The 27,515-nt window shown below is 50.6% G+C and overlaps 1 protein-coding gene across 2 annotated transcripts in view; it reads left to right on the plus strand.

The window, feature by feature from the left end:
• The window catches only part of LOC309623968 (uncharacterized protein), a 243,418-nt gene that overhangs the window by 170,372 nt on the left and 45,531 nt on the right, over nt 1–27,515 (plus strand). The gene's annotated exons all lie outside the window — the stretch shown is intronic.

Genomic DNA, 27,515 nt, shown 5'->3' on the forward strand with positions numbered 1-27,515 from the left:
TTGTAAAGTGGGCGTGATGTGGCTCAGACAGGGCAGGGGACGGTCCCAGGTCGCATAGGTGAGTCATGGGGTAGGGATGGAAGTCAGGTTTGGCTCACTTGCGCGCTCCTGCCCTGGGCTGCTCTGTTGGTGGCCTTACTCTGACCTCAGTGACAGAAAGGCCGCACAGGTGCACAGCGTGGGACAGAACTGTGGCTCGTCCGTCGTCCTCTTTTCCTGGTCCTCCCAGAGCACCAGGATCACAGGACACACCAGCCGCATTTCTCTGCATCCACCCCTTGCTGAGGGCCGGCAGATTGTGGTGGAGGCGCCCTTCTGTTCTTGACCTGGCGGCCCCACGTGTGACTGGCAGCCCTGCCCTCGGCGTGGCTCACTCACTCTGGAAGACTCTTGGTAGGGGCAGCGTTGCTTTGTGTATAGTTCGTTCCCAAGCTTAACGGTTCAAATAAAAACAAAAGAGAGTGACGCTTTGGGTGATGGCACGGGCTCACGGGTGTATGTAGCTGCTTACAGAGCGCTTCCACACGCGAGGTCATGCTGAAGAGGCCCACAGGCCTGACTTGTTTGCTGAAAGACGTTGGAAGGGTGTCTGGAGCGATGGTTGGAGACGGTGGCTTGCTGACCACAGCTGCGTGAGGCAGGGCTAGAGTGTGGGCAAGCGCTCAGGGCTGTGTGTCAGACAACCTGGAGCTGGTTCCTGACAGCTACTCTGTGCGGTCTGAGCCCCAGCGAGCTGCTTAGGCTCCGTGCTCCCCTCATCTGTGCAACAGGGGGGATGATGATGGTGATGATGATGGTGATGATGATGATGGTGATAGACACTCACCATGTGGGGCGTGTGAGCCCCTGCAGGGACGCTGGGTCATGGGAAGCAGCCCCTGAGTGCTGGAAGTGGTTGACAGTTGCTGTTTTGACCCTGGTAGAATCAGGTTCTCCCAGCCCCCTCCCCCAGCAGGCCGGGAGGGGGTTGACTGGCCCGCCGACCCCGCAGGACAGGTTCCTCCACCAGGAGGGCACTGCGCCTGCCCAGAGCCCTTTCTGCACGGGAGACACATGGAGATCGTGTTAGGGCCCCAGCGTCCATTGTTCAATCAATCAGGCTAATCAGGTTTCAGGGAGATTTTCCCGGGATTACTTCTAGTAGCCGCTCAGTCTAGACAGGCCTCTCAGTTACACGGGTGCAGACAAAGGCGAGGACCGGGAGTGCCCGGCCACGAGGCAGGCCCAGAGCCCTGCCCCACAGGCCTCTCCCCACTCCAGCCCCTGCTTTCCTCCTGGGGGGCCAGGGCAGGGAATACAACAGTTCACTGGCTGGGGGCCCTGGTCTGTCCAAGCGAGGGTCCTGAGCCCCTTTCGTGTGTCCAGGCAGGGCCCCACGGCACCACCATAGTGTGAGCGGCTGGTGTCCATAGAGCCCTCTCACTGTGCCAGGCGTGGTGAAAGCACAGCTCACGCTTTCCGCCATTCAGTTCCTGCAAGATCTTGTGAGGTAGCTGCTAGTGAGAGAAGGGCTGTCCCCGTGCTGAAGAGACGGGCAGGGAAGTCTACCTACACGCTCACTTCTGGGTTCCCAGCCTGGTTTTTCTACTTCCTTGCTCTGAGACTTGGGCACTTGCTTTTGGACATCAGTGTGCCCATCTGTAGAATGGGCATGATATCTACCCCACCAAATAGGGTCATTATGTGAATCACCTAGAGAACGTGTGTGAAATGGTTTTGGAAATTGTGAAGTGCTGTGCTAATGATGGTCACGGGTTCCTAGCGTGCTGTCTGCCACAGAGTTGACTATAAATAAGCGGATGAATGAATGAATGAATCTGAATGACCCTCCCTCTACTATAGAATTTGTGAGTCTCAATTGCTCCCCTTCTCCACCTCCCTAACTCCCCCTGACCCTGGGAAATGTATGGAACAGCCTGAGCCACAAGGGACAGGGAGCTGCCAGGACAGCCTGCTCCTCAGTCTTTCTGGGAGATGAGGGGGTGACATGTCCTGCCCTCAGTGGCATCCTGGGGACATTGTAGGTGTGACCCCTCCCATTCAGATATCGCTGTGTCCAAATGGGGTGTGCCTGCCCCTCTTGGGCTTTGGGAACAGAGCCTGGAGAGGGGCTTTGAGAAAATGTCCTTTGGGGCTGGAATGTAAACTTTGGTCATGTAGGCGTGCGCATGGGGCGGGGGGGAAATGAGGAGACAGAGGGACATACAACTCTTCGTTTTCTGGCTCATCTACCTTGGGTTTGAAACAGGCTCTACGTTACTTCCTGGTTCTCTACAGCTATACCCATGCCCTCTAACAAAGTTAGACTTGGCTCAAGACTACAAAGCATCGCTCATTTAATGAATTAGCTTTTCCCAGAGCAGCAAAACAAAAAGTCAGAATAGAATAAAAACAATAATAACAACAGCAAAAATTATAAGTTCAATGAGACCATCAGGCAGTGCTCTCGGGACACATGGCTTCTACCTCTTAGGGTTCTTTGATTTAAAAGCCTCCAATCAGAAATTGCCCTTGTACATGAAGCTCCAAGGGCAGAGGCTTCACAGAGACGGCCTTACGTTGTCTGACTTGCACACCCCTTATCCGGTATTGGACAGTTATCCAGTCTGTATGCTGTGTTCTTCAGATCAGAGTGTAGAATGACCAAGGGAGCATAGTGAGGTGGGAAGAGGAGGTCTGTATGACAAGGGACACTCGAAAGAGGCATAGGGAGGGCATGGGGACCTCATGGAGTTTTGAATCTCAGTGACCTGAGTTTGAGGCCTGGATTTACCACCTGCCAGCTGTGTGACTTAGGCAAGTCAGTTAACCTCTCTGAACCCCTGCTTTCTCGTCTGTGAAATGGGGAGAATGAGAGGACTAATGTCATGAGGCCGTTGTGAAGATATGTCTGAGATGGCAGGCATGAAAGGGTGTGTGGGGAGAACAGGGCTTCAGAAGGGTCTGCCTCTGGAAGGGTGAGTGTGGGGAGCTGTCAACAGGGCGTGAATCCACCAGCAAGGCCTTCGCTGTGGGCTCTGGGGGTATTTGACTTGCTCGTGAATAATTGGCCTTGAGTGCCTTGACTCATTTCCATTTTCACAAATGCATTAAAAATGCCACCGGGCTCAGGACAAATGCCAATTGAACCCTGTAATGGAGTCTGAATCTCCACCAAGCCATGCATGGCTGCTCCCAGCAAGATGAGCAGAATTATAATGAAAGCGGCATGTGTTCATGGGCGTTGACTGTGTTAATAGCATCTCTGGATCTGATGAACCCTACTCTTTTCCACGGTCCATGAGCGAACCATGTCAGTGAAAGAGAGGTGGGAACCTTGCAGAAAAGGAAATGGTAGTAGCTCTGCCACCTCCTCTCAGTAGAGCCTTGAATGAATCACTTGACAGCTCTGGGCCTCAGTTTCCCTAATCTGTCATATGTGTTCATTCCTGTTTTGTCTACCCACTGGGTTGTTTTGAAGAACATGTGAAAATATGTACAGAAAAGATGTTAGAATATTATACAAATGTATAGAGTTGTTATTGATGGTAGAACATGGTGATGTGTGGAGAGTCACTGGCAACAGATGATTTGTAGAATTCTGTAGTTAAGTATTAGGTTTCTGAGCTCCGTGAGTGACTTGGAGAATAGGCCAACCAAGACAAGTGTTCACGTTTCTAGGAACCTACACTTTGTGTATTTTACATTTCATTGCACATCCTTCTGTCTCCCTAAATAGAGCTAAGACAAAGTTTAACCTTTTCTTGTTGACCTGGTCCTTATAAACATTATCAGCGATGGTAGCTGTTAGAGGCCAAGTACTGAATATGCATTTCCCATGTATTATCTTATTTAATCCTTGTCACAAACCTAGGAGGCAGATCTCATTATTTATTCTGTTTTATAGTGAGAAAACTGAGGCTCATAGGAGTGGGATAACATGCCCCAAATCATACCATTAATAAGAGGAGGGACAGGGGTTTGAGACCCTGAAATTATTGTCCTCTAGTATTGCCAGTAAGTCATTTAAAAATATTTTACCTCTCTTCCCTCTCTCCCTCTTTTCTTCCTTCCTTCCTTCTTCAATACCTCAGTCAAAAAGCCCTTGGGCATTGGTATGGTGGGAATGAGAGGCTTGGCAAATCCTCTTCCCAAATGACACTGGACAAAATTGTCAAAAACAACTGTTTCAGGGATCTAGAAACTGACCAAGATTATATATTTCTGGTGAGAATGTAAAATGGTACAGCGGCTTTGAAAAACAGTTTGGCAGTTTCTTAAAAAGTTAAACATAAACTTACTATGCAACCCAATTAGGTATCTGCCTGTATTGGTTTTCTGTCACTGCTGTAACAACTTACCGCAAACTTAGTGGCTGAAAAAAACACAAACGTATTATCTTACAGTTTTGGAGGTTAGAGGTCCAACAGGGTCTGACTGGGATACAATCAAGGTGTCAGCAGGGCTGCATTCCTTTCGGGAAGCTCTGGAGGAGAAACTTTCCAGCTTCTAGAAGCTGCCCACAGTTCCTTGGTTCATGGTTCATGGACTTCTTCCTCCACCTTGGTTCATGGTTCATGGGTTGAGTCCTTCTCAGATCACATTACATCACTCTGACCTCCTCTTCTACCTCTTCCACTTTTAAGAACCCTTGTGAGTGAACTGGGCCTGCCCAGATAATCCAGGTTAATCTTGCTTTCTCAACACCAGTTGATTAGCAACCGTAATTCCGTCTCCAACCTAAATTCCCCCTTGCCATGTAACATAACATATTCACAGGTTCTAGGGATTAGGGCATAATACAAAATAATCTAGGATAATCTTGCTTTCTTAAAGTTAGCTGATTAGTAAATTGGACTTCTTTGGGAGCCATTATTCTGCCTACCACACTACCCAAGATGAATGAAAATATGTATCCATACAAAGACTTGTACACGAATGTCCATGGCATTATACGTAACAGCCCCAAACTGGTAACAAGCTAAATGTCTGTCTGCTGGTTAACAGATACTTTGTTACAAAGGTAGCATACTTCGTTTAAGTATGACACATCCTTAAAATGGAATATGATACGGTAATAAAAAGGAGCTATGGATGCATGTAACCTCATTATGTAAAAACATTGTGCTAAGTGAAACAAGTGAGATGCAAAAGATACACAATTCCCTTTACATGACATTTCCAGAAGAGGTAAATCTACAGAGATAGGAAGCACATCTGTGGTTGCCTGGGGATGGGGAATGGGGTCTGGCTGCAGATGAACACTGGGGAGTTTGTTGGAGTGATGGAAGTGTTCTAAAACTGAATTTTAGATGATGGTTAGGTGATGGCTACACAATTCTATGAATTTACTTTAAAGATCTTTGAATTGTATACTTAAAGTGGGTTAATTTCATGGTAATTTATAATTCACTAAAACTATTTGGGAAAAAAAGCATTTATGCAGGCCCAACAGGGGATGTGGCCTGGCAGAGGTTGAAGGCCATGTGAGGAGGGTGGCTGAGTGTGGTGGTAACCTAGTAGATTTGAGAATTTGATTATACACAGGGCGACTGAGCAGATAAGTAAATATATTAGGATAGTGGAGGCTGGTTTTCCCATTATCAGAGGAAGGAGTTACAGATAAGGAAAGGGGAAAGTGAGAATGAACCCAGTGTTGTTGGCCTAAAATTGGAGGTATTGGTATAAACACTTGGTTTTAAACATAGATAAATGTAGAAATTAGCATATATGTAAATGTGATATATATGTATATTCACATATACAAATATTACTGAGCTCTTTCCACTGGGAGGTCATAGAAACAATGACACCTATGTAGCAAATAGCACACCTAGTTGCTCAGGTAATGGTTTCTAATACCATTTTCCACTAAAGAGGACCAGGCCTCCTTGGAGAAATGGTTGAATCCAGGGCTGGGGCAGGAAAAGTACATAATGAGTTGGAAACATCTTCTGCCAGAAAGTGAGGAGGTAATCAAAGAATGATGTGGATATGTCAGAAGAACATGGAAGTCAAATTGAAAGGGCTCCCCCTGGTGCAATCTGGGACATTTGAGCATCAAATTATATAATGATAGTAATGGGCTAAAACCCAATAAACAGCAATCCATGAGTCCACACTGGTTTAAATTAATGCAGAAGAAGAGGAAGCTCCTTATCATGGTAGAATGCCAACTGATCAATGTAGAAGGAGTAATGGGATTAGAAAAAAAATCTCCATTCGGCAGTCATTATAATGATAATGAATTCAGGTAAAACTCATTCATTAAAGTTGTTTCCTATTAAAACATTCAAAAATATATTTGCATGCAATGATGAGCCCAGGCCTTGTTCTGTGCTACTCAGATATATGGCACTGTCGGTCCCTGCCCTGAGTAGTCACAGGCTACTTTTTTTAAGTTTCTTTTCATCTGTTTGATGGGTCTGCGTTCTTTCCCTGTGTCTTTGCTGTCAGTTAGTAGCTGTCACTTTTTGCTATGGCCCGTGTTCTGTCTGCAGGTGGTCCTGCTTGATCTCCTCACTGGTGGCTCCTACCTGTAATTTCCAATCTGTCATGGCTTAGGATACCATAGGAACAAGCTTGTTAGGGGCAGCACCACTGGCTCTGAGGGACTTGTGCATGAGGAAGGGGCATGGGCTTTTGTGCATGGAAGTTGGGACAGTACTTTTGGCCGCTTGGAGACCTTGTGGCCTATTTCCTGGCTCCTAAGATATTTTGAAGAGGTGAGATCGCCTGAGGGTTGGATATAACTTGTCACTGCCTTTGGTTTGGGAGGGACATCCGGTCCCTTTTCCTAAAGCAGAGTCGCTTGACAGGTCAATGTGAGAATGCACATTGACCTGGAGCCCAGAGGTTGCCCACTGTTAATAGACTGGCCAAAGTCACCTGCAGAGTGAGTTGTCCATAGGCAGATACTTGGGAGGTGGCTCCAGGGCTGCCATCCAGGGGAACACCAGCCAGATGATCCTTTTAATGAAAATGAGCAAATGCTTGGCTGTTAATGAGCTGAGTAATTGCCTCAGTTATCCATCCAGACCCAGACCCTTTTGCTCAAAGACAAATGCTGTTTCTCCACTTGCCAGTCCATACATTCCACAAGCCTCTTCACTTCCATGTTGGCTGGGTCATCGTGAACCCTGCAGTTGTGTCTGTCCTTCCCTCTCAGGGCCTGGGAGGAAGATATTTGTGGAGGCAGATCCCCAAGACAACTGTCATCTATGAAGACCGCATTGCCAGTGACACCTCTGGGACTGGGAATGTGGGCAGGACAGATGGCCCTGGGCTCTGGGAAGCTGTCTCAAGATGTTTGGTCTACCACCCACAAATAGACATTCATCATCCTGAAGCTGGAAATTTGGTTTCTGGACTCATTTTTATGTACTGTTTATGTTGGCCACTCTCCTCAAAATAACCTTGGCCAGCTGAGGAATGAGGGAAGTCATGCTGTGTCCATTTTGAGAGGGTAATTCCAAAGGGATGAGTTGGATGGTCAGGGACTTTTCTGATGGGGTCTGGCATGCCTCTGCTTGGCAGAGCTGGGTTTTTATTTGGGCTGAGTGCTTTCTTGGGAGTGGTAGCAGGGGTATGCCATGCTGGGAGAGGCCCCAGAAGCCAGTTGGCACCATGTAGAAGGCAGTTCCTCCCAGGGCGCAGCCATCATGGGCCAAGTAGGGTCTGGGTATGTGGCCTATGCATCAGAGCCCTCAGGGGCCTTCCTTTCTTCTTCTAGGCCCTGTCACATGGATTTGGGAGGCACCTGTTCTCTGTGTACGCCTCTATAACAGGCCAGGCACATTCAGCCCTCTCTCATAGGAAACACAAGTTGAGAAGTGGTGCTCTGGCCTCTCATGTCTGCCAAGAGAGTGAGACAATATACGCAGGCATTTCCCCTCTCTCTTTTGGAGCCCAGTGTCCTCATCTGTCATTGAGGGGTCCAGATTAGAGACCCCCTGAGACTCCTTCCAGATAACATGACATATGCAAAGCCACCTGCCTGGCAATTCTCCTCAATAAAGGGTGTAAGTATCTGTTCCCATATGTAGACCCCTAGGCATAGAGTTCATGCAAGGCAGGGGATCAATTGCATCCTTGTTGGCAAATTTTAAGATCTTCTTTTTGTCTTTGGGGTGATACAGTTTCACTGTAGTAGGTCTAAGTGTGAGTTTCTTTTCTTCTATCCTACTTGGGATTCATTGGGCTTCCTAAATCTGAGGGTTGATACCTTTTACCAATTCTGGAAAAGTATCTGCTGTTATCTATTTCCCCTCTCTCATTCTATTATCTTCAGGGAATTTGATGAGATATATAATAAATAAACTTTCTCAATCTATCTTCCATTAAATTTTGCAGGGAAGAACTTATAACAGAAACATTTACTTTTTGCTTACAGATTTGTTGGTTGGCTCTGGTGGCTCCACTCCATACTGAGGGTCGGGTTTGGGTCTGATCCACATGTTGTCATCCCAGGGATGACAGAAGGGACAGCAGTTACCTGCATGTGAGAGGCCAAGGAAAACCACAGGAGTACATTTAACCTCAGTATACATCGTGTCCACTCACATTCCATTTGCCAAAGAAAATCACATGGCTAAGCCCAAAACAGTAGGTGGGAAGTCTCATTCACTTATGGAGGGGACTAAGGAAAGGTGATTATTTGCTGAGCGATAATGCATTGTACTGCAGTCTGTCCACCTAGTCACAAATATTCACCTTAAGCCTTAAGCAAAACACACTTCCTGTCTCCCCAAGACTGTCCAACATTCTATCCAGTGATAGAATCAGGCTCAGAATCTTGTAATCTCCATCAGTTCTCTTGGCCCAGAGGCCTGTGAACTAAAGAGACAAGTATTTGCTCCCTATCCCCACCCCCTTCCCCTGCAAAAATAAAAACTACACAATATGCAATTGAAGAATGGGGACAAAGTAACTACAATTATTATTCCCATTGAATCGGGGAAGAATGGGAGGCACAAAGCAGCGGTCCACAGTACATTCCTCCTTCTGGGAAAATACGATGAGATCCTCTTCTGCTGAGGGTAGGCAATATTCCTTCATTATTCCTTGAATATTCCTTGATTCCCTGATTCTTGGAGTAGCACCCACATCCATTGTTCTCTGTGACCCCTGGTTTCACCCCCTGGGAGTTTCTCCCTCTTCCATTGTCCTCCTTGCCTCCTCCAAAGAAAGTGTTAAAAAATATGCCTTCCTTCACTGGCTGAGAAACTTTCTCAGCCTCCTCCCCTGTCTGTGGAAAGTTGGGGGGGCCACGGGCTTTTTTAATGGCAATATTTCTGGTAATATAGTACTCTCAAATCATGTTTAAAAATGTATTTGAATAATTCTGACAACTTTTTTATAAAAAAAAAAATGTATTTGACTTTATTATAGTTTTATTACATACCTCTAAAAATGTTTTTGAGTTCCAACTCCATATGCCACAAGCCAGTCTCACAATTCTTTTGAGGCCTGCCCCTCCCCCTCTCCTTCCCTTTCCCTCTCCCTCTCTTTCTCTCTCACTTTAATTATAGGTATTCTGAGTTAATCAGGCTTCCATGAGAGGAAAGCCTGACTTTGTCCTTGATCTACCGGGTATGATCTTAATCCCTTCAGATGTGAACAAATGCTGTGTGATGACCACATCTGTGGTTTGATCTCTGTTCTGAGACAGTGTCTTAAAGGCTGTGCCCTTGATTTGGTCTTTGACCTAAGACTGAGTCTTATGGCTACACCCTCAATTTGGTGGGAAAATATTTCCATTTTGCAGCTTTGCAAGTCCAGGGACTTTAGAACCCCCTCCATTCTGCTTGCAAACTGGTCAGTTCTTCCCTGAGCTCATTTCTCTCTTGTAGCACCCTATGAAATGCAGCTAGTAACATCTGACTCACCCAAGGAATCATCTCTTCTGACTCTTCTTCACTGGAAGCCATAAATACATTACGTGTATGTCCGGCTTTCCAGGTCTCATGGGTGGCAGTTTTACCACCACATAACCCAAGTGCCATTTCTCTAGCCCTGTTTAGGTTTCCTTACCACTTGCTGCCCAGTCCCAAAGCCAGTGCCACATATTTTAGGTTGTGATAGCAGCCCACTTCTAGGTACCAATTTCTGTGTTAGTTCTAACAGCAATAGTACTTTCTAATAACTCCAGGGCTTACAGCAAAAAAAACAACAACAACAACAACAACAAAACTTACTTTTTACCCAGGGATCTGCAGGGCTTCTGTTCTGCTCCAGGCTGTGGGTCAGGTTCAGGTCCACTCGACTCTGGATATTCTGGGCTCCAGGCTGAAGCGCCAACCGCTATGTAGGGCATGCTCTTCTCATGGCACATCACAGAGCGTGAGCACTAGCTTATTTTTACACGTTTCTTTCATTTTCTCCCCCATCACATTCTGTCTTTGTGCCAATTTCCAAGTTGTTTCTTTAGATCTTTTCCAGCTAATTTATTCTCACATCAGCTCTATTTAACTGTTCTTTGGGCTTCTAATTTCATTTTTCATTTCTGGAAATTCTAGTTGATTCTTTTTCAGGTATGCCTGGTCAGTTTTGAAATATTCTTTTCCCATTATGTTTAAGCTTACAGGTCTTAATTTATATTTCATATCTGCAAATTTAATATCTGGTCCTTGGGGCCCAGTTTTCCCACCGTTGTTCTTGCTGACTCTCACTCCTGGTGCCTTCCTTCTCTCCTTGGGTATCTGGTAATTTTTCATGGTGAGTTTATAGCTAACCGATTGTAATCTGCAAAATTCTTAGGGGGCCGGGGGTGAGCGTGCATCCCTTCAGAGAGATTTTGTGAAGGCTTCTTCCTGGTGCCCAGGGATGCTACCTCTCTGAAATCACTTTAAATCAATGTGTCTTCCTGGAGTTTCCCAGACTGAGAAGGTGTTGTAAATTCATACCCAAACCCGAGTGAAGGCAGGCTTGGGCTATGATCTCCTATGACATGTTTCTGGGGTATTTCTCATTCAGAGCCAAGGCTGGAGATGGCCATATTTCCTGGTGGTCTCCTTTTCCAGTGACTGGATTGGAGGAGGTATATCTCTTAGAGAGCCCTGGATCCGGGCAGAGATCTCAGTTCAGACCTCCCTCTTTTGTGGGCCAAAGGCTTTATCTGTTTCTGGGATTGGCAGATGTCCCGGGGGCAGCCCATGGCTTTAGTGTTCACATGGCCTTGACCTCCTTCTAGCACTGCTGGTTTCCCATATCTGTTCCCTTCCTCTCTTCCTTCCCTCTTTGCTTCCTTTGCTTAGCCTTTACATTTAAATTTATGTTTATCATGTCTTATCCAGCCTTTCTGGATGTTTATGGTGGGAAGGTGGCCTGGCACATTGCCAGGAGCAGAAGGTCTCCCCTCCATAGGACACTTGCTCCCGGGGTGCACAGTGGGCCCTGTTTCTCAAGAGGCCTCAGGGGGCACAGCCCTGGGCTCAGCCCAGGGACCATCCAGAGGAAGGAAAAGACTCACTTTGCCTTTATGAAGTTCTTGTCCGAGGACAGAGTGGAGAGACACAAGGAGGTGGAAGAGGACTAATGACCGTGCGTTTATTGAGCACCTACTGTGTGCAAGATCCTGTGTTGGTGCCTCTCCAATATACTCATATCATCTTATTTAATCCTCAGGACAACCTTTTGAAAGGCTCAGAAATGGCAAGTGATGTACCCAAGGTCACACATGTAGTAGGTGGCCAGGCTGAGAAGCCAGATCCACCCCCTTTTCACTGTCCTGTGCTTCTTTAGAAAACAAGGCCCAGGTGGACCTGGCTGTCAGGGACGGGCTGCAGAGGAAGCAGTGTGACCCTTCGTGTACCACTGCGCAGCTGGGTCTGCGTGCGTGTGTACAAGCTGACATTGGGCACTGATGGCGGGGTGGGCCTTTCCCCCTCTTCCCTTTTCATGATGGTTGTAGAAATTCGAAAGGAACCAACAAGTCAACTTTTTAAACGAGGTGAGGGGATGCTGTATACTGTCTGTGAGGGCAGAGGGCTGTGAGCTGGCAGGGCTGCCAAAGCACTGTCTTCTTCAAAGTCGCCACCTGGAGCCGCTGGTGACTTGAGCGTGGATGCTTCAGATCGAGAGACAGGGGTGCGTGTGGACGGGGCTTGGCCATGTGGGACTACCTCTGCAGAAGTCCTAGTGGCCGCGTTGTTGAGTTGCTCCCGAAACATTCTCCAGCCAGGACTCATCGGGCCCAGGATCCTCAGATGTTTTATTATTTTTTTAAATCAGGATTCATTCCCAAGGATCACAGCAGCTTTAACACACAAGTCTGGACTTAGATCTTCTCCCCCCACCCAGCAGTGTCTGCTTACACCTATGCCACCGAGAAAGTCACAGGTCGGCTCTCCTCCCTGGCACTGCGCCAGCCCCCATGCAGTCTGTTCCTCTGCATCAGGAGGTCCCTGTCACCGAGAAGTAAGGCTCCAGCAGATGTTAGTGGCAGAGCAGAAGGAAGCTAGCCCTCAGGGAATACAGGGCCCTGTGTGGCGTGTTCACTTGGGTTTTCCCGGGCCGGCAGGGGCAGGGTGCTCTGCTTGGGCAGGTGGGTGGCCTGGCGGCGCTCAGCTGCTGCACGCAGTACCCTGAGCTGGCTGTAGGTTCACAAAGGCTTCCTAGGCACAGCAGCTTGGAAGCTGGGGCCTCTGGACGGAGTTCAGCGATGGGATGGGAAACGCCAGGACAGGGAGGGAAGCAGAGTGGTTCAGAAAAGAGACTCTGGTGTCAGACCTGGATTCAAGTCCTGGCTCTGTCACTTGCTGTGTGACCTTGGGCAAGTTCCTTAACTTCTCAGTTGCCACGCCCGGCCCCCACCTTGAGAATGAGAGTCATGGTAGTGCCCCCCTCTGTGCTGCCGCTGCTGCGGCAGAGCCTTTTGCACAGGGCCTGACCCGTGCTAAGCCATCGGTAGACGCTCCCTGTTGTCGGTGTCACCATTGCAGATGTTGCGGGACCCTGGGGTCTGAGGCTCTGACTTCCGTTGGCTCTGGTCTGAGTGGCAAGAGGAAAGCCCAGACCACAGAGCCCAATAATTCAGAGCACCAGTGTAGAAAGTGAGTTGCCAGTACTGGCGAGGTGGCAGCCCTCAGCTCCGGGAGGAGGGCGTCTGAAAGGCCGAGTGGGGTGAGCAGGTGGTCGAAGGGGGAGGGTCCCCCCCCGTAGTTTCTCCAAGGAGCCTGGCAGGTGAGGCCTCTTCTCCCCTCTCAGACGGGGCTGGTCTACCCCGCCTGACTCCCTGAGTCCTCCTGGGAGACCAGGGGACGAGGGCCTTTCCTAGATGAAGGCTGCGGAGGAGCCTGGGTTGCCGGGGATGGGGATCTGGAGAGAAAGGAGGCAGTCTAGGACCCCAGAGAGAATTAGGAGAAAGCCACCAAGCCTGACGATTGGAGAAGGGTAGATACTTACCCACTAGGCTGCACTATGTCTGTGACTGTGGTCGTGTCAGGGCCCGCGGGCTCAGCCAGCTGCAGAAGTAGGCATCGAACCGGGGTTCATGGGCTCCAGAGCTCCGTTCTCAACCTGTTGGCTGTGTACATCGTGTGGGAGCTGCTGTGTATAGCTGGTACAGGGGTGCTCAGAGCCCACTCCCTGGGCCCTCTGTGACTCTGCATCCACCCCTATTTCACCCCCTGCCAGGACTTCACAGGCTCGAAAACTGATCGAAAACCAAGTGGCTGGAGCCCACATTTGGAGCTTTATTAGGTGATGCCATGAAAGATTTGAGTGGGGTATGGCAGCCAGGTGGGGGAAGGTTTGGGTTAAGTAGTGGAGGGCCCAGGTCCTAGTTCCCGCAAGGGCCAAGGGCATGCCTGACCCTGGAGACAACCCAGGCACAGGAGAGGGGGCCTTGTGCCCCCTGGGCCAGCAGAGGCCCTCTAAGTCACGTTCATCAGGTGACACTGGGAGAAAGAGCACTTTGTAGGCAAAGATGCGTATCATCTACTGGATTTCCTTCCCTCGGTGACACATAGATTCTGCTAACCCTTTTCTGATGGCGAGTGCATCTTTCCCTGTTCTTCGTGGTGTGAGGACCACTTATGCCCCAAGAGTCTATGAAGACACTGTTGTAGATAGAATAACACCTCCCAAAGATGTCCAATCCTAATCCCCTTTACATGGCACAGGAGACTTTGCAGATGTGATTAAGTTAAAGATTTTGAGATGGGGAGGTTATCTTGGATTATACGGTTGGGTCAATGTAATAACCATAAGGGCCCTTATAAGTGAGAGAGGAAGGCAGGAGTGTCAGAGTCAGAAAAGGAGATGTGATGACAGAAGCAGAGGTCAGAGAGGGTCAGAGAGAAGTCAGAAGGTGCTACACAGCCGGCTTTGCAGATGAAAGAAGGGGCGCAAGCCAAACACTGTAGGCTGCCTCTAGGTGCTGGAAGAGGCAAAGAAACAGATTCTCGCTTCAAGCCCAGAAGGAACACAGCCTGGTGACACCTTGATTTTTAGTGCAGTGGACCTATTGTGGACTTCTGACCTATAGGACTGTAGGATAACTTGTGTTGTTTTAAGCCACTAAATTCAAGATAATTCATTACAGCAGCAGTGGGAAACTAATACAGACACTAAGACCTGAGCTTGGGCTGAATGAGATGATGAGCAGAGGGCCTGTCCTAAATCTGCTCCAGAGCTTCTACCTGAAGTGGCCCCCAGCCACTGTTCTGCACCAGTTCTTCTGCATGGGTTTCCTGTTCTTCCCTTGCTACTACCCGACACTCCGCTGGTGTGTCTCTGTGAGCATTCTCTATCCTCTCAGTGTTCATTTCCTTCAGAGTTGCATCCAACAGCAGATTAGGAGCAAACAGAAAGAATATCAGGCCACTGAAGGAAGATCAGTCTCACTGATGTGGAATGGAGCCCCTTTTTCCACATGAGTCACAACTGTGAGCTTTGCGACAACAGTTTCTCCATCCGGCTGCATTTCTTCTACAATCTCTGGCTTTATAGCAGTGTTCCAGAGGGCAGAGCTCCCAGAAGGCTGAGTGCCAGCCAAAAGATGGGTTCCGGGTGCTTTCAGCAAACACAGGAGCACTCACTCCACTTTCTTGCACGTATAGAAAGCCAGCACAGCAGTAGAATCTGTGAGCTTTTTCAGAAATACCTTTGGCTTTGGCGTACTCAGAGAGCAAGCGCTAACCCAACATCCTCACCACGGCTTAAAGAAGACAGCGTGCGGTTGGCAACTGGCTTTGTTAGAGGAACCATCAGGCTGTGTTGATGGACAGGGGGTGGGATGGGGGAGGTGCATCAACTTCGGTGTTTTGCCTTTTCTAAGGCCTCCGGAATCTTCCATGAATAGACCAGCCTTTGCTCCTGGTGGGCCCCTTCCTAGAACCTGACTGATCTACACATTTCTGGACCTTTTAGCAACTTGGAAAAACAAATCAGCTCTTTATCCAAAGAGGAATTTAGCACAGACAATTACCATGGGATTTGGGCGTTTCAAGGCTGTTATAAAGGAGGGTGAGGCAAAGACAGAAAGGCAGACAGACCAAGACAGTGACGCTTACCTCCCCAGCACTGATGCAAAGCTGGTAACTGGGTCTTGAGTGGTCCCTCTGCACTGGGGCCTCACTTTCCCCACCTGCTATCCAGGTGTTCCCCATGGATCCAGCCACTTACTTCTGCCTTGTACCACTGGTTGATTCTAAGCCTGAGCATCGCCAGAGGCCTATGTTTTACATGACTTTACACTGAGGAGGTCTTGCTCCATTCGGAAACAAGGAGAAACTATTTCGTGAATGATTCCAAGAAATTCTCCTAGAAGGTAAGAATTCCGCAAAGGTGGTTAGCAGCCAGTCCTCAGAATTTGCAAAGAGATATCAATTTTCCAGGTGTGTCCAGACTAGGATGTGGTGGAGAGATGCCAGCTCTTTGAGGGGGAGGCCAGGCAGCCTTGACTCCTACCTGCAGTCCCTCCCCACCCCTCCCACCTGAGCGCACAGCCAGAGGACTTCTGTCGGGCCTGGCCTCCACGGCTGGGATGCTGCAGGGCCTGGCCTCTCGGAGCTGTGGTGAGTTAACTGCCCGTGGAGTAAGGGTTTGATTTTCTGCAGCAGATAGTAAACTGGCCCCCCACACTAGACTGACTCCCTTAAGCACTGAAAACATTATAATACCACCACTACCCCCCCCCCACCATCGCCAGCTCAAACTAAGAAACAGAATTAAACCATGGGGCTGAAATGAAAATGATTCCTTTGTAGAGTTGCTGATTACAAAATTCCAGCTAAGTTTCTTGATTTCTCACTGATTGAAGGGCCTGCTTGGCTCTCAAGCCTAGGATGTTTTGTAGTAAAGAGTTCATGGTCGTGGCCTTCGGAGTCTGAAAGACCTGAGACTTAAATGCAGTTCTGTCTCTTTCTCCCATGGGACTTTGGGTACATCGATTAACCTTCTCACTTCCCTCGTTCTCCAGAAGGGGAGACTGGTGTCTTCCTCTCAGAGCTGTTAGGCTCTAAGCTACCATTTATGGAGTGCTTGCACCATGGCATTTAATATTCACAGCAACCTCATGGTGGGTGTGTGTGTGTTTGGGGCAGGGGGTATCACTGTTCCTATTTTAGATATTAGTTATAGACTCAGAGAAGCTAAGTGACCCACCCAAGGTTACAGCTAATAAGTGGCACAGCTGGGACTTGAACCCAGGAATTGACTCAAATGTCTGCTTTCTTAACCACTGAGCTAATGCCCACCAAGTGCCCAGGAGGCCTTGCACACATGCAAATGCTCATGCAAATGAGTGAATAGAGAGACAGCTGTGCACATGTCTGCAAACCTGACCCAAGATGTGTCCTGTCTCAGGCGTGAAACCTTGGTTCCTGTGACCTTGGCGTGATGGCAGGCAGGCAGACGGCATCCTTGGGGATTGTTCCAGGGCGAGGCTGGGCAGGAGAAGGCCTTCTGGGATGCCCAAGCTCTCTCGTCCTCTTCCTCCTGGGCGGGCATCTCTGGAGTCTGAGGCTGGATCCTGGATCCTGGACGCAAGCACAGGGGTGCTTAGATTTAAGGGGTAAGTTCAAAGCAGAAAGGAAGCTCTCTTAAAAGTGAAGGGCAGCATGAGTGTCAGGGCCAAAGGAGGATGGTTGAGAATTCCTAGTAAAACTTTACAGCTTCCGCATTTTCCCTCCTCTAAATCTTCTCATGAAAACCGTGCGTCTGGGGGGCCGTCTTGGCTGAGTGAGGGCAGGAGCCACCCATTAGCCCAGCCAGGGAGGGCTTTCCGGAATCACGAGTGCCCATGGTCTGGTGGACAGCGGCCTGCTAACTGGGGGCCATGCTCCAGTCCCGGGGTGAGGAGAAGCAGCCACAGATGCCTGCAGTAGCTGGGTGGCACCCATGCTACCCTCCAGCCCTGCTGGACCTCATTTGCGCAGAGGAAGCTCAGCTGTTGTCCCTTTCATGCGTATTGACTTAGTGGAGTGCAAACATGTTAAAAGTTCACTTTCTCCTTTATAGGAATCTATAAAAAGGCTCTTAAACCAGAGTCCTAGGTCTTCAGCAAGACACATGTAGGCTCGGGCCCTGGGGAGGGCATGGTCCATCGCTCGGCCTCCAGCACGGGGATGTGATCCCATTTAGGATGTTGCTTCAGCTCGAAGCCTGGAAGCCCTGGTTTAGCTGGCATGACTGCAGTGGACACATGCCAGCAGGCAGAGGGTCCCGATGCGGGGCTGCCTGAGGCCCGCAGGCTGTTTGAGCCCAGTGCCTGGCGTTCATTTGTTCAATGGACCATAGACAGGTGACTGAAGGTGCTGGGGCTCACTCCAAGGGCCTGGCTGCCGTCACCCCGTCCTGCTCTCCGTGCCTTGGTGTGCGCCACAGCTAGGGCTTGGAGCAGGAACACCGCCTGCTCAGAGGTGCATACACTGGGCTGTCCACCTGACACCTGGTGTCCCTTTTAACCCTGCTGACCTGACCCTGCAGAAGCCCACGCTCCCTGAAGGGGGTTGGCAGCACAGCTGGGGCCTTCATCCATGGGCTGCCCCCATGGTAGCTGGCCCCGGGTGGGCCCAGTGAGCAGGTCCCTCTAGGAACTAGGGTGGCTGATGGGGCCAGGGCAGCCCCAGTGGCCAGGAGGGGCCTTCACAAGCAAGTCTGAGCTTTCCTGAGAGGAAGAAAAGTTCAGAGCTAAGTGAAAGGCAGGAAGAGAACTGGCACCTTTTGGAAAGAGCAAGCATCCCTCTGGGTGCAACTCTAGTCAAAGCACAGGAGAAGGTGTGACTGAGATCTGCACCTGAGGGGAGGCTGGCTTTGAAGTTGGAGCTAGTTTTGCCACTACACCTTGCTTGAGTTCCTGAGTCCATTTTGTCTTGAGTAAAATGGAGATATGTCACCAACTGTAGAGGATTTAGAAGGTGGGGGTTAAATGTGATAATGAGTGTGAGATATGCAGCACAGTGCCTGGAACCTAGAAACGATCAGTACGTGGATATTACTTGTTTCCACCATGCTGATCAGTCACTGTCATTGTCATTATTGGTAACATAGAAGCATTTGCTGGTGGAAATGCCCTGGCCATGGTTTTTGCTCCATACACTAAGTTAAATGGTATGAAAACCTTGGGGTGTTGCTCAGAAGGGCTCCCTGGACTGATGTTCTAGAACAGAGCTGCCCAATGTGGTGGCTGCTGAGTACTTACAATGTGACCGTGAAAATGAGGAACTGAATTCCTAATTTTATTTAGTCTTAATTAATTTAAATTTAAATAGCCACATGTAGCTAATGGCTACTGTATTGGACAGCACAGTTCTAGAAGGTTCCCTCCAAACTGGGCATTGCCCAGCTCCTCTCTGAGCTGTGATAGCACAGGGTGGGGAAGGGCTTGCCGATGACTCCAGCCTCTCAGCCGCATACAATCAATGTTGGGTTAGAATGGTCCACGGTATTGATAACCACCCAGCCGGGTTCCCTTGAACTTGGCTCACATGGAGATGAGCTATCTGGCTACCATCAAACATTGACCATAGCCAGAGTTTGGATTCTAGCCATGACAGGTACATAGCTTCTAACCTTTATGGGAATCAGAGCAATAGCAAGAAGTAGGTCACTTTGATTAAGCACTTGTCCCTGACCACTGTGCTGCCAACTCTATTTGAACAGATGAGGCCACGCCCACAAGAGGTGGGGTGACTTGTCAGCGCTTCATCCCCTAGCAGTTCCTCAGACCACAAAGATAAAGGACCAGCCAGGTTTTGTACTAACGGGACACCAATGTACAGAGGCTCAAGGTCGTGGGCTGCAGAGCAGTGCTTTCCCGGCCAGGACAAGGTGTAGCTTCCCATCGCACAGCCGTAGGGATGGAGGGTTGGAGGGGTCAAGGGACCACAGGGCGGTGGTCAGTCGCTGAAGCCAGGATGGTGCTCAGGGCCGCTGTCTCTGATCCCACTTCTCCGACCACCCAAGTCCTCCCTGCCCTGCTTCGACTTCCTGTGGCCACTCTCGGCGCCCACACACCCCCGGAGTGGACAGGCCCCACCATGGGGTCACCTCCGCGTGAACTGGAGGGTGGGCAGGGCCCGGAGTGGGGTGATCCTGCCGCGGCAGGGCGGGGTGTATCGGTGGGGGGCTGACAGCTGACAGCCTTAATGGGCACATTTTCCCCTCGCAGCCGAGAGCGCTGCCAGCCACTTCCGCACACACCGTGCGCTGGATGAGCTCATGTCTGGGCTGCGGGCGGTGCCGCGCGGCCGAGCTCGGCTGCAGGGAGGCCCGACAGCCGCGAAGCCCGAGCGGCTGGGGCGGAGGAGTCGTGAAGCGGAACGTTGTAATGAGCGACGCTGGCTGGATTTATGGGGCTGCGCACGTGCGCCTGGCCTTCCTGCGAGGGCCTCGCCTGGGAACAAAAACAAGTCCTGGCCCAGGAACGGCGCGACTTGGTCTTAACTAAGCCCACTAATTACTGGAAGGCCCCGGCCGGGTCCCCAGCCTGCGGAGGAGCAGAGCTCGGTGCTGCTTCCTGCGTCAGTTCAGGCTTCGCCAGAGCCCTGGACCTCTACCCGGGAGGCCCAGGAGGACGTCCAAGGCCGGCCTCACCCTGGCTCTGTGGCATCGTGTGAGGCGCTGATCCCCTCCTCACTTCTCCTCATCTGTGAAATGGGATAGTCTACCTTTTGCGGCCACCGGGAGGCAGTGTACTAGAATGAGCAGGAGTTGACTTCAGAGTGACTCATTCCTGGCTTTGAATCCTGTTCTGCCAGGTTCATGCTCTGTGGCCTGGCCAGGTCACTTCACCTCTCTGGTCCAAGCTCTCTCACCTAGAGAGGGGATACTCATGTTCATTTTCAGGGCCGTTAGGAAGGGTTGATAGAGAACGCATGCAGGCTTCTTGGCGTCCCTAGCATTCACACCGCTGCCACTTCTCAACGCATGGTCGCGTCTCTGGCTGTGTTGTTATTGTGGTTTTCCACCCGAGTGTGGAGGTGGCAGACAGGGTCTCAAAGGTTCTACATCACTGTGATTCTGCCCTGTGCTATGGTCGTCTGGGCAGCAGAGGGTCGGACACACATCCCGTCCGGGGCACGTTGGAGACTCACCAGGGCCAACGTGTGCCATGTGCTTGTGATCACAGCCTCTCTCTCCCTGTGGCGGAGCCAGAATCTAGGCCTTGGACTGAGCGGGCAGCAGGACCTGGTCCTCCTGTTACGGGGCTGGGGCTGTGAGAAGCTTCCTGACTCAGACTTGTATGTCGGGTCACCAGGAAATGCTGCCAGTGGCCCATCAAGGACACCTGCCCTGGGGTTAATACCCTGGCCTGTAAAATGTGTGCCCCCAGCCTCACTGGTACACAGGCAAGGGCTCTCGGCTGCCATAATGCAGAGGTTTCTCCTGCACACATTTTCCACTATTTTCCCTTTTTATTGATACTGTGGATTTAGCATCTAGCCGGAAAGGTTCCATGTCCACACCCTTTTCAAATCAAGAGCCAGGGGAAGCGGAAGCACCAGATGCCATGAGATCCAGGCTGTGGTTAGCAGTGTGGCAAGCTGGTGCCAAGCTGAGGCTTAGTGCCAACATCAGACTTCACTCTGAAGCCTCTCTGTACCCACACGAAGCCAGAGAGCCAGCGGGGTGTTACCCCTTGGCTGACTTCTACAGAACCAGAGTGTCAGGAATGGCCACGTTCGCCCCGTTCTTCCCACTGCCTCCTCTGAGTCAGGCGCTCTGCCTGATGACTGGCCTTCGAGGTCCCAGCAGGCTCGGCTTGACCAGTGATTCATGCAGCCCTGAGAGAGAGCCCCTCTTCTGTCCCAGACCCTCTGGGCGAGGCACCGAGGGTGCTGCAGGGTGCAGGGGCCCTGGTCCCTGGCCTCGTGGAGGGTGGGGTCTTCTCTACTTTCTCACTGCTGTACAACCAGAGCTTAGCACAGTGTTTGGCCCAGAGGCTCAGGGGATGTGTGAGAATGAACGGCACTTGCTATCTGATGGGGAGACAGCCACGTCAGCACATGAGAGCTGTCCAGTAGGTACAGTGCTGTGACTGGTGGGTGTGCAGGCTACACTGAGGGAAGATACCTGGCTGGACAGCGGGGTCAGGGCGGGCTTCCTGGAGGCGGTGGAAGGGAGGTCTAAGAGCAGAGACCTGAAGGATTGAGCAGGATTACAAAAAGGCGGCAGTAGCGTGTTCCAGGCTGAGGAACTGACACATGCAAAATCTTGAAAGCAAGATAGGAGTGGCCTGAAACAGAGTCGGCACAGATGGGAAGGGGAGGCTGGAGAGGACGACCAGCCTTCCTCGATTCCCAGGCCTTTGTAGACTTTGAAGGCAGCTTCTAAACTTCCATGGGTCCCATTTCCTTATCCCTTTTATAAATAGAGACACTGACCATCACCCCGGGCACTGTGAGGACTGAACCAGCAATGTGCGTGCAGGTCTTGCATGCTAGAAAGGGCTGAGTGGGGTGTGGTTCCAGCGTGCTGTCCTCTGAGAAGCCCTAGGGGTGGCTGGGGACACATAAGGCAGTGGAGGGTTCAGGAGAGGGCCCCCTGGGAAGCGAGGTCCCCGGGTGTCATCTCAATGGATGCTGGCAGCATCCTCCCAGGTGTTTGGATTTGCCCATAATTAAATCCTGAAGGGGCCGTCAGTGGCTGTTGACACGCATATCGTACGTACTTGGCTAAGTCAAAGTTCCCTGAAGTGGGCCACCCCCTTGCCCAAGGCGACATTTCCCTCCAGAGGATGTGTAGCAGCGCCAAGTAAGTGCGTCCTCTCCTGGGGCTCGGAGGCCGCCTCAAGGTGGGAATCCATAGCCAGGACCTGCGGGGACCCTAATAAGGAGCTGCCAGGGTTCAATTACGCGCCCGGCCCGGCTCTGCACTGTTTGACTGACAGCTCATTACCCTGCTGCCATTTTGGGGCAGTGGAATTTAATCTCCCAGATGGGAAGCAAATCAATTTGCCCATCGGCCGCAGCTGAGCCTACTTGAACTCAACTCTAATTTATTCTCCTAAGCTTAGGAAGCTTTGTCGTTTCAAGGTACAGAAATATCAGGTTTCCCAGCCAGACTGGGCATGGGGTGCATAGGTGGATGTGTCGAGAAGGTCGAGCCTGGGGACCCACCTGGGCCAGCTATGGTGGTGGCCTGCCCAAGAGCTCAGGCCTGGAAGGGACTCCTGCCAGCAAGGCACACATGACCTGCTTACATGCGTTCTAGGGCCGTGTTCCTCTGTGTAGAGGTTGTAGCTCTGGTTTCTGGGCTTTGGACACAAGAAGCTTTGGGGGGTATCGTTCTGGGACTGTGAGCTTTCTACCCTCCCTGCAGTGTCGTCATAAACCCACAGCCCAGACCGTGACCTTTAACTGGTAACACCGGGACAGATTTCAGGACCATCTGTGGCCTCTTCCCCGGTGATTACGTTACCCGCGGCGTGTGCTCCAGGGCACATGACGGTGTCCCCTCTGCTGTGGGTGCTGGACCCCAGCGGGCTCTGGAGGGCAGTCTGGGTGCCCCCGCTAAGCACGCTCAAGGGAGTGTTAGAGGAAGATGAACATTCGGAGGGCGAAACAGGCCAGGGAGGGCCTCTCTGAGCAGAAATTTTAGCTGTTTTACAGAAAACTGAGTCCTGGCGGATTCTGTTCAAGTTAGCTGTCTCTCTGCATGTCCCTTGATTCTGCCTCTGCTGGCACAGAGGGTCTGGAGTCTCCCTCCTTAGGTGAATGAGAGCGTGTGTGTGTGCGTGAGCGTGGGTGTGGGAGGGTGTGTGTGTGTGTGTGCACGTGTGAGTGTGAGTATGGGTGAGTGTGTGCGTGGATGTGGGCCAGTTTGGTGGGAGAATGGGAGTGAGGGGAAAGTGCCGTCTATGGAGAGAATATTTCTGAGACTCTTTCTCTGAGTTTGACAAAGGAGCCCCTGGCTGGGTTGGTTTTTAGGGGTCAGGGAAAGGCCAGTCTATTTACACACCTTTGCTGAGGAGTATGGAGGGGCGGTGATGGGGGCCGGGATTAATGAGCAGTTTTATTGCCTTGCCTGTCAGGAGGGTCATGCGATATTATTTTGATATCGGGGCCCCCAGAAGCAAACACAACGGGCCAGGTTATAAATGGAAGAAAAGCCAAAGAAAAGGCGGCCTCACCCCTTGCCATTGAGCGTTTCCCTTTCTTCTCGGCCAGGGTTGGGCCCCAGACCTTCCTCCCGCCCCCAGTGCCTTCAGGTGGATCGCTTCAAGGCGGCACCAAGGCCAGCTCCCAAGATAACACTGGCCAGTGGCGCCTGGCCGTGAAAATTAAACATCGCATTTGCTAATGAATAAATGGGCCACGCCATCCCCCAGCCACCAGGGCCTCTGATGAGAGCTGGGCCAATCAGGGTGATTGACAATGCAGCCTGAGTGACACATAAGGAAACAAGGGGATTACCTGCCCTCCGAATTGACTGGCCCAGGCTTCCACCTTCCCCAGAAAGGCAAGACTTAAGAACAGACCTGCCCAGCCGTGGGACCTCAGGATTTCCAGGGGTTGTGATGGGATGAGAGAGGGAAATTACTGCCCATCTCTTGTTTCCTCCCCTCCCCTTCCCTTCCCCCTCCCCTCCCCTCCCCTCCCCTCCCCTTCCCCCTCCCCTCCCCTCTCCTCCCCTTCCCTCCCTCCCCTCTCCTCCCCTTCCCTCCCCTTCCCTCCCTCCCCTCTCCTCCCCTTCCCCTCCCCTCCCCTTCCCCTCCCCTCCCCTTCCCCTCCCCTCCCCTTCCCCTCCCCTCCCCTTCCCCCTCCCCCTCCCCTCCCCCTCCCCTCCCCTCCCCTCCCCTCCCCTCCCCCTCCCCTCCCCTCCCCTCCCCTCCCCCTCCCCTCCCCTCCCCTCCCCTCCCCCTCCCCTTCCCCCTCCTCTCCCCCTCCCTTTCCCCCTCCCCTCCCCCTCCCTTTCCCCCTCCCCTCCCCCCTTCCCCCTCCTCTCTCCTCCCCTTCCCCTTTTCTCTTCTCTTTTCTTGCTTCTTGCCCCCTTTTCTCTGTCAGGGCTAACTAGCTGTGACCAAACACAGCCACCTGACCCTGAACGGGAAGGAGGAATTCTGCCAGATAAACACATCCACAGATGGACAGCTCCACATGCCAGGGGCAGGGCTGGGGGCAGAGGCAGGGCTGACATGGCTGCCTGGCTGCAAGTGGGGTGCAGCCCTGGGCTTCCCAGCGCAGGGACACAGCGAGCGTCCCCGGCTGGGGCCGAGATGCCTGTGCACCATCCTGCTACTTGTCACCCATCACCTTGCTCTCTTGGCCTAGAAGATTCCAACCTTTCCCACAAAGTCTGGCTCTAGGTTATCTGCTCCAAGAAAGCCTCCCTGAGCACTCTCAGAGTGCCCATGGGTACAGCTCCCCACACTGAGCCCCTGCCAATATAGCAGCTGAGTCTGTGGGTCACCCACTCTGCTGGACAGAAGCAGTGTCTCACCTGCCTTTGCAAGAGGCCCTGATCTGAGGCTTCATTCATAGTAGGCACCCAATAAGTCCTTTCTCGGCCACTGGATTGCTTTAAGTACTCGTTTCTATCCACCTATCATCCAACAGGTTCTGTGTATGCCCCCAGGGCCAGCTGCACAGGACCTGTCAGTGAATAGGCAAGAAGCCCTGCCTCACTGGAGCAAAATTTGTGGGTACATATACCAAAGGAGAGGTCAGTCCCAGGGGGAGAAGGGGGGGAGCTCTATTTGTAGAGTGAGACAGCTGGGTTCAAAGCCCATTCCACCACTGATAGCTGTGTGACCTTTCTAATCTGTAAAATAGGGATAGTATGGTTAACCTCATAGGGTTGTCATGAGAAGTAGATGAAATGATGGATGTAGAGGACCCGTGTACACGTACGCATGCGCCTGTGTGCACACAGACGCCGTGCGCACACACACACACACAGTAGTTATTATTGTCAGTGTGGTCCCAGTTGGAGCCATGGCGCTGTGTTAGATCTCAGATGTCATTTAAGGGAGCTCATGAGGCACGCTGACAAAATCGTCTGGATTTTTCAGGGCAGAGCCCAGCTGCCGAGGGCAAAGGTTGATCCTCAGAAATAAGCGGGAGGGGGTGTTTCTGCCGCTTCCACCATCACAGGCTGCAACGCGGGCTGCGCGGCCCGGAGGAGTGGCTCCGCTCCACAGCCCTCACTGCAAGCCTGCCTCTGACACAGCTCAAGGCAAAGGGGAGGGCGGGACAGCTGTTACCTCTCCAGAACCTGCAGTTTTCCCCCTTCACAGAATAATTTCACTTCTGGTAAATTTTACTAACTGCAAACTTGTCCTCATTTGAGGTATGTGTATATTTCAAGTGGTTCCTTGCAGTTATACCTTTTTTTTTTTTTCTATTTTAAAGTAATGAGCTGTTTTCTTTCTTCCCTGAAAACATGAGGCTGACATCAGAGAACAATTTTTGATCCCAGTTTTAAAAACAGACTGGGTGGTTTAGAGATGGTGGGGCTCCCAGGCCGGGGGTTGGCTCTCTTTCCCTCAGTTTCATTGGAAACAGTTTCTTCAGTGAGCCCACATCTCAGGGGCACAGCGCACTCTGGATTATTGAAAGTTTAGAAACATTTAGCTGATTATGGTAAATAATTCACGCAAATCCTGACAAATGCAATCTATTCTTTTGTGCAAGCTCAAGGAAGAGCAGAAACCTGCTGCCCTTTCCTCTCTTGACTTCCCAATCCTTTTAGCGACATCTAGTGGACGATCTCCACTAAACACAGGATTGGCTTCTAAGGTGTTCCTTCTCCAGAGTGAAGGAAATGAACGCCATTTACCTAGAAGCCATTTAAACCTCCGTTCCATCTGTGTTTTGGTTTCTGCGTTGGAAATGGCACCAAGGCCAAATGGACTCTCTTTGCTGCTGATTAGAGTGTGCCGTCCGGGGCCCTATCACGGTGGTCAGCATTTCTGTGTTTGAATCTGGTTGTCACATTAGCAGTGTGATCACAAGTTACTCAATCTCTGGCAGCCTCGGTGTTCTCAGCTGTAAAATGGCTCTAACAAAAGGACCCTGCCCTCCAGGGTTATCACAAGGACAGAATGAATGGTACCCACAAGAGACTCAACACAGTGCCAGGCAGACAATAAATAATCAGTATCACGAACTCACAGTAACCACAGCGTACTTCTCATCACCCTACACGCTGCAGATTCCACCTGCAGAAACAACGCTCTTGGGTGAATAGCTACTCGGTATGGTTTGTCCAGGCAGACAGTTTGCAGATATTATTTATGGAGTGATATCATTCTTAAGATGCATCTTCTCTTTCTTCTCATTGTTTTTGTTTTTATTTTCATATTGGAGTATAGTTGGCTTACAATGTTGTGTTAGTTTCAGGTGTACAGCAAAGTGATTCAGTTATACATATACACGTATCTATTCTTTTTCAGATTCTTTTCCCATTTAGGTTATTAGAGAATATTGAGTATAGTTCCCTGTGCTATACAGTAGGTCCTTTTTAATTATCTATTTTATATATAGTAGTGTGTATATGTTAATCCCAAGATGCATCTTCTTGAAAAGACAATGATAAACTTTCTCTCTTTTTGCCAAAATCTAATCAATAAGTAGGGATATGTCATCTATACCCAGTAAAGATCTTGGGGAAAAAATGTGAAGATTTTTTACACTGAAAAGATTGGTTGTGTGATGGCTTAGGAATTCTATTTTGATTTCATTAAGCACAGTTTGGAAAGGAAAAACGATCCTTTACATTCATCCGTGATGTGCAGCGTGCTGTGTATTTCCTCCTGGGTAAAGTCTGCTTTAGAATCAGGCACGTTTCTTTTTAAAGCGACAAGAGCAGTCTTCTGTGCATTTTAGGCAAATTTAGATTAAGGTGAAAGTACCTTCTAAAGCAAATAATGTCTGCGTTTTTCTAACAAGTTTAATTTTTATTTATTTTTGGCTGCGTTGGGTCTTTGTTGACACGCGGGGTTTCTCTAGTTGCAGCAAGCGGCTACTCTTCGTTGCGGTGCGTGCGCTTCTCATTGTGGTGGCTTCTCTTGTTGCGGAGCATGGGCTTCAACAGTTGCAGCACGCGGGCTCAGTAGTTGCGGGGTGCAGGCTTCAGTAGCTGTGGCA

This window comes from Balaenoptera borealis, assembly GCF_965194805.1.
Source record: "Balaenoptera borealis genome assembly, chromosome: 2".
NCBI classification, from domain to species: domain Eukaryota; kingdom Metazoa; phylum Chordata; class Mammalia; order Artiodactyla; family Balaenopteridae; genus Balaenoptera; species Balaenoptera borealis.